The following is an 8115-nucleotide window of genomic DNA, read 5'->3' as shown; positions in this document are numbered from 1 at the left end:
AATCGGCGGCCGCGCAGCCGCCCAAGTGAAAGAGCCACCGTCGCCTCGGCGCAAGCGCGCTACGCGTGGCGGAAGTGACGGTAGGCTCCTGTCAGGCTCCTGGTAGGGCGAGAGGGGAGGGACAATCTTGGTGAGCGTGGACGGCGACGCGAGGGCTCGGAGGCGCTGTGCAGACCGAGGAATGGCGCCTTGAATCGAAAGCAGAGTTTGGAAGCGAGCATCACCCTGTCGGCCATAGTTTCTCCTGCGACTTAGGCACAAAAAGCCACCCTGCCTTTCCGGAGGCGGCCTCTCCGCCGGCCCTCGGCATAGCGCCCCTCTTGCTCCTTTAGCCCTGCAAGGTCCGTAGGGCCGACTAATAACTTCAGTAATAACTTAGTCTCATCTTGCCCGGACCCCTCGTTTGACAACTATGAGCCCTGAGGCCCAAAGAAAGAAATTAATTTTCTTTCGTTTTTCAAAATGGAGAGAGACAGCCAGAAATTGAGAGGGGAGAGGGTGATAGGGAGAGAGACACCTGCAGCCCTGCTTCACCACTTGCAAAGCTTTCCCCCTGCAGGTGGAGACTGGGCTCGAACCTGGGTCCTTGCACATTGTAACATGTGTGATCAACCAGGTGTGCCACCACCCGGCCCCAAGAAATTTTTTTTTTTAAGATTTTATTATTTTTCATGAGAAAGAATGGAGGAGAGAGAAAGAACCAGGCATCACTCTGGTACGTGCGCTGCTGAGGATTGACTAAAGACCTCACGCTTGAGAATCCAATGCTTTATCCATTGTGCCACCTCCTGGACCACAAGAAAATCATTTCTCCCCCCCTCTCCCCCCTTTTGTTGCCCTTGTTTATCGTCGTCGTTGTTGTTATTGCTGTCGTTGTTGGATAGGACAGAGAGAAATGGAGAGAGGAGGGGAAGTCAGAGAGGGGGGAGAGGAAGATAGACACCTGCAGGCCTGCCGGGGGCTCGAACTGGGATCCTTACTCTGGTCCTTGCGCTTTGCTCCTTGTGCACTTAACCCGCTACGCTACCACCCGGCTCCCTTTCCCCCTCTTTACCAGAACACTGCTCAGCTCTGGTTTATGGTGGTGCTGGGGATTGAACCTAGCCCTTTAGAGCCTCATGGATGAGAGTATGTTTGCATAATCATTATGCTATCTACCCCCGCCCAATAAATTCATTTTCTTTTTTTTTTAAAGAATTTATTTTTTATTTTGTTTATTATTGGATAGAGACAGAGAGGAACTGAGAGGGAAGGGGGAAATAGAGGAGAGAGACAGACACCTGCAGCCTGGCTTCACCATTCAGGAAGCTTCCCCCTACAGGTGGGGACCAGGAGCTTGAGCCTGGGTCCCTGCACACTGTAGTGTGAGCACTTAAACCAGGTGCGCCACCGCCTGACCCCCAATAAATTTTCTTTTTTTTAATTTTCTTTTTATTATTTACTTTCCCTTTTGTTGTCCTTGTTTTGTTGTTGTAGTTATTATTGTTGTTGTTGATGTCGTTATTGTTGGATAGGACAGAGAGAAATGGAGAGAGGAGGGGGAAGACAGAGAGGGGGAGAGAAAGATAGACACCTGCAGACCTGCTTCACCGCCTGTGAAGCGACTCCCCTGCAGGGGGGGAACCGGGGCTCAAACCGGGATCCTTATGCCGGTCATTGCGCTTCGCGCCACCTGTGCTTAACCCGCTGCGCTACCGCCCGACTTCCAATAAACTTATTTTCTAAGGCTGTGTGGAGGGCAGGTAGCGGAGGACTTATCCAGGGTGGGGAAGTGGAGGCAGGGTCGTGGAGTGCTCACCTGCACAGTCCTCTGGCGCCCCCACCCACTTCGGCCACAGCAGAAGCTTGGACTGTGTCTCAGACTCAGAATCAGGAATTCTGGGGGCAGAGCCCATGGCCAGCGTTTTCACAAGTCCTCCAGGTGGTGCGGTGGCCCCATGCTTTGTGCTCAGTGGAGGCCAAGTACTGATAACCTATCCCTCTGAGCCTGGAGAGGATAGAAGCAGACCTACTCCCCCAGAATCCTCAGGCTAGCACCTGGGTCTGTCTGACTTCAAAATAAAAATTTAGGACCCAGGAGATAGCATAATGGTTACACAAAAGACTTTCATGGCTGAGACTCCAAGTCTCCAGGTGCAGGTCTTGGTACTACTAAAAGCCAGAATTGAGCAGTGTTCTTTTTCTTTTTCTTTCTTTCTTTCCTTTTTTTTTTTTTTTTAATTTCTTTACTGGAGGAGTAATGTTTTACAGTCAACAGTAACTATAATAGTTTGTACATGCATAACTTTTCCCAGGTTTCCACATAACAATACAACCCCACTAGGTCCTCTGCCATCCTGTTCCAGGACCTGAACCCTCCCTCTACCCATCCCAGAGTCTTTTACTTGGGTGCAATACACCAACTCCAGTCCAAGTTCTGCTTAGTGTTTTCTCTTATGATGCTGTTTTGAGCAGTAAAGAAAAAAAATTGAATGAAGGAGAAGGAAAACAGACAAAAAAACAAACAAACCCATCTGGGGGCTCAGCGATAGCTCAGCTCACCCAGCAGAGCACATACCTCAATTTACATGAGGCCTTGGGTTCCATTCCTGATACCACATGAAGACACCACCTGAGACAATAGGGGGAGCTCCAGGGTAGTGGTGTGGTGCCATAGTGTTTCTTTACTTTTTTTTTTTTCCTTCAGGGTTATCACTGGGGCTTGGGGACTGCACTATGATTCTTCTGGTGGCTGTTTTTTCCATTTAATTGGATAGGACAGAGAGAAATTGAGAGAGAAGAGGGGAGATAGAGGAGGAAAGAGACACCTGCAGACTTGCTTCACCACTTGTGAAGTGCCCCTCATTCAGGTGAGGAGCCAGGGGCTTGAACCCGGATCCTTGTGTGGGTCCTTGTACTTAGTACTACGTGCCCTTAACCGGGTGCGCTACCGCACAGCCCCATTTCTTTCCTTTCTCTAACTCATATCTCTTCTCTCAAGAAGAAAAGATGGCAAAGAATGAAAGATTGAGTTTGTGGCTGGTGAACTAGCTCGCTTGGATAATGTGTTGCCTTACCGTATGCATAGCCTAAGTTCAAGCCCAACCCCCACCACAAGGAAGGAAGCATTGGTGCTGTACTCTGTTTAGCTCTATCTGCCTCTCTCTATCTAAGAAGCAAAACGAACAAAAAGATTGAACTGGAGAGGCCATTCAGTAGTGTCCTGCATGTATGAATTCTTGGGTTCGGTAGGATAGCTTACTTTGTCATATGTATGACCCAGATTCAAGCTCAGTTCCCACAGCATTGAAGGAAGCTCTAGTGCTATGGTCACTTTCACTCTTTCCCTTTGTGCCTGTCTGTATCTAAAAAATACAAAAAAAAAAACCAAACAACTCAACAGTAACCCCTTCCAGTGCACTGCTCAGTTCTGGTTTATTGTGTGGGTGAAGTGGGGCAGAGACTGAACCTGGGACTTCAGAGCCTCTGACATGAAAGTCTTACAGAACCATTATGCTATCTCCCCAACCCCCGACAGAGTCCTCCCTTCCCCCTTTCCGTATTGGAGAGAGAGAAGACACCACAGCACTGCTTCACCACTCATGATGCTCCCATATGGTTCTGGGGGCTCAGACTCAGGTCCTTGCACATAGGAAAGTGTACACTTTCCTGGGTGAACTATCTCCAGGCCCCAAGATTCAAATCTATTTAAATTTCTTTTACTTCTTTTTACTTTTAAATTATTAAAAATTAATTTATCATATTTATTTATTTATTTATTTCCTCCAGGGTTATTGCTGGGCTCGGTGCCTGCACCATTGAATCCACCGCTCCTAGAAGCCATTTTTCTCCCTTTTGTTGCCCTTGTTGTACCCTCGTTGTGGTTGTTATTATTGCCATTGTTGATGTTGTTCGTTGTTGGATAGGACAGAGAGAAATGGAGAGAGGAGGGGAAGACAGGGGGGGAGAGAAAGATAGACACCTGCAGACCTGCTTCACCGCCTGTGAAGCAACTCCCATGCAGGTGGGGAGCCGGGGGCTCGAACCGGGATCCTTATGCTGGTCCTTGAGCTTTGCGCCACATACGCTTAACCCACTGTGCCACCCCCTGACCCCCCCATATTTATTTACTATATAGAGAAAGCCAGAACTCAAGAGGGAAAGGGGTGATAGAGAGGTAGAGAGAGTGGTCCAGGAGGTGGCACAGTGGATAAAGCATTAGATTCTCAAGCATGAGGTCCTGAGGTCAGTCCCTGGCAGCACATGTACCAGAATGATGTCTGGTTCTTTGTCTCTCTCTTCCATCTTTCTCATTAATAAATAAATAAAATCTAAAAAAGTAAAAATAAAAAGAGCATAAAAAAAATAAAAAGAGAAGGAGAGAGACAGACACCTGCAGCCCTGCTTCACCTTCACCACTCATGAAGCTTTCACCCTACAGGTAGGGACCGGGGGCTTGAACCCAGGTCTTTGCACAATGTAATGTGTGTGCTTAACCAGGTGTGCTACTGCCTGGCCCCCTTCTTCTTTTTTTTTCTTTTTTTTATGATTTTATTTATTAATGAGAGAGATAGCAAGAGACAGAAAAAGAGGACCAGACCACTCTGGTACAGGCCTTGCTAGGGACTACACTGGAGACCTCATGCTTAAGAGACTAACATTTCATCTACTGTGCTAGCTCCCAGACTACTAACTTTTAAAATTCTTTAATTTTTTTTTGTCATCATTGAACTGTACTCTTCTGCACCACCATAAGCCAGAGCTGAGCAGTGCTCTGGTAAAATAAATAAATAAATAAAAAGAAAGGGAGAAGGCAAGAAGGAAGGCAAGAAGGAAGGCATTGGCCCAGGAGGCGATGTAGTAGATAAAGCATTGGACTCTTCAAGTATGTGGTCCCAACTTCAATCTCCTTTATGTATCATATGCCAAAGTAGATTCTCTGGTTTCTCCCTCTCCTCCTGCCTCTCTCATAAATAAATCTGAAAGGAAGAGAGAAAGAGGGAGAATGGAAATGACACAACAACTTAGAAGCTTTTAGTTTAGTGGTGACTGACCTCAAACCTGGGTCACATGCATGGCAAGTCAGGTACTCTCCCATGTGAGCTATCTTGCCAGCCTCAGAGAAGTTTTTCAGACTATAATAGCTGGCATATTGTATCACAGCCCAATCCCAAGATCTTGTTTCAGTAGACAAAGTGGCTGAATCTTAAAGGTGGTAACCGTTACAATAAATATCACCCTATCTGGACTTTGAGGGAGCATTGTGTACCTAACATGGGTACATACCTTTAGTTATTATTTTATTTTTTTATATTTATTTATTTTCCTTTTTTTTTGCCCTTGTTGATTTTTTTATTGTTGTTGTAGTTATTATTGTTGTTGTTATTGATGTCATCATTGTTAGATAGTACAGAGATAATTGGAGAGAGGAAGACAGAGGGGGAAAGAAAGATAGACGCCGGCAGACCTGCTTCACCACCTGGTGGGGAGTTCTTATGATCTTGTTCTTTCATTTCTGCCTCCCATATGCAGAATTATGGTAAAGCCTAGCCAGCTCACTCCCGTTTGGCAGTGTACCACTAGTATGAAACTTCTTTTACAGATCCTGGTGGCTTGCAACAGTAGAGTCAAACATCACTCTATTACAGAGTATTGGAAGACTACCTAATCCATAGCCAGACATAAAAGGTAAAGTTTTCATTCTTTTATATCTTATGGTAAAGTCTTGTACCTGGGAATCTGATTAAAGGGCTAGGAAAAACTGAGGTGGTTAGAGTGCTATGTGGATAACTAAGAAATGTTACACATGTACCAACTACTGTATTTTATTGTTGACTGTAAACCATTAACCCCCCTAATAAAGGAAAACAAAGAAATAGTAAGGGAGGGAGGGAGGAAGGAAGGAAAGAAGGAAGGAAGGAAGGAAGGAAAGCAGGGAGGGAGGGTGGTCTGGGAGGTAAAACATTAGACTCTCAAGCATGAGGTCCCTAGTTCAATCCCCAGCAGCACATGTACCATATTGTCTGGTTCTCTTTCTTCTATCTTTCTCATAAATAAATAAATAAATAAATACTTGAAAAGAAAGAGAAAAAAGAGAGACTTTTCAACAAATAATGTTGGGAAAATTAAGTTGGAATGTGTAAAAGAATGAAATATGACCACCACATATCACCATACAAAAAAAATCAACTGAAATGGATTAAAAACATGAACATTAGATCAGAAATACATAGAAAAAATATATATATATTGGAGGAAGACAGGCGGTAGCACAGCGGGTTAAGCGCAAGTGGTGTGAAATGGAAAGACCAGCTTAAGGATCCCTGTTTAAGCCCCGGGCTACCCACCTGCAGGGGAGTCACTTCATGGGTGGTAAAGCAGATCTGCAGGTATCTATCTTTCTGTTCCCCCTCTCTGTCTTCCCCTCTTCTCTTCATTTCTCTCTGTCCTATATAATAAGGACGACATCAATAACAACAACAATAACTACAACAACAATGAAAAATAATAAGGGCGTTCCTGTGGGGCACTCAGCATTCAGCACTTCAGCCAGTGCAGCAGTGCCCGGCCAGCTCTGAACCAAGGGCAGTGCCTCAGAGTCTAGCTTCTTGTCAGGAAGGAATGACTCAATAAGGAGGGATGAATAAACAACTAAAGAATAGGACAAAGTAATCCAGGAAGCCACTCAAAGTTCACTATCAAGGAGAGCAACAGGCTGTAAAGCAGTATTTGGAGACACGTTAACTTCTTAAAAAATGGAATTGTGGTGGTCCGGGAAGTGGCACAATGGATAAAGCATTGGACTCTCAAGCTTGAGATCTTGAGTTCGATCCCCAGCAGCACATGTACCAGAGTGATGTCTGGTTCTTTCTCTCTCTCTCCTATCTTTCTCATAAGTACACAAAATCTTTTTAAAAAATGGAATTGTATATGTTACATTTCTGTAGGTCTACATGTGAAAAACATACCTATGTAATACAGATGTTTATTTAAAAAAGAAAACAACAAGGTCAACAAAAGGGTAAAAAATTTAATTTAAAAAAATTAAAAAAAGAAAAAATATTGGCGCCTCTCTCCTCTCCTCTCCCGGATCAACTAGGAATACCAAAGGAGACCACCCGGACCGAAAGAAGACAGGACTAGAATGACCACAGAAACCCAGTAAATCACCCGTGAGTACAAACACGCGTGGCTGGTGACAGAGAGGAGAGAGGGGCCTAAGGAGAGATTAAGTGACTGCTAACAGTTTGTCAGTGGAGACACCACCTCCAGTCTGCTCCACCAACAAGGGGACAGCTGAAGGGAGGAAAGGACTCCCCAGAGACTCACCAAGTGCAACTCTGAGTCTCCATTGCTACTACCCTCAGAATCTGGAGCAGCAACAGGGAGGGACACCAGGGTACAGAGATCTAACTGGGAAATTTATGAGAAAACCTATACCTCGGTGGCATAGCTGAGGGGCTGTGAAAGTCTCTTTACATAACCACTAGATTATCTCTGCCACACCCTGCTTTATCTCTTGGTCAGGAGTCAGTGATTAAGCTAAGAAGCCTATTGATAGTTTAAAAGCCCTCAGGCTCCCATAGCCTACAGGGGAAAAAAAAAAAGGCTTTTACACCACTGAACTCAGGGATTGAAAAAACTGTTAACTTATATAAAATGGTTAAAACAACAAGAAAAAATAATGGAGACTCGAACCAGGACAAGAGTCCAGCTAAAAGTCCTCCAGAGGGTGAAGCACAAAACAACGAGTTCAACATCCAAACATTAGCTAAGGAAATAATAACAGGAGTGAGTAAAGAATTTGAAAAAATTGTAATCAGAAATGCAGCAACAACAAATGAGAATATGGAAGAAAATTCTAATTATCTCATGGTTATTAGAGAGCTGAAAGCTGAAATCGCTGAGCTAAGAAGGCAACTAGCTGAACAAGCTAAAACAGTATCAGAGCAGGGCAACAAAATAGATGAACTACAGAAAGCAGTAGAGGGCAGAGAGAATAGAATCAATGAGGCTGAAGACAGAATTAGCAAGACTGAGGATGAATTAGAGACAACTAAAAAAGAAGTAAGAGATCTCAAAAAGAGATTAAGAGATGCTGAAAACAACAACAGAGTCGTATGGGATGACTTCAAA

Source organism: Erinaceus europaeus, chromosome 1 (assembly GCF_950295315.1).
Source record: "Erinaceus europaeus chromosome 1, mEriEur2.1, whole genome shotgun sequence".
Taxonomy (NCBI): Eukaryota; Metazoa; Chordata; class Mammalia; order Eulipotyphla; family Erinaceidae; genus Erinaceus; species Erinaceus europaeus.
Note: the sequence above shows the minus strand (reverse complement) of the source record.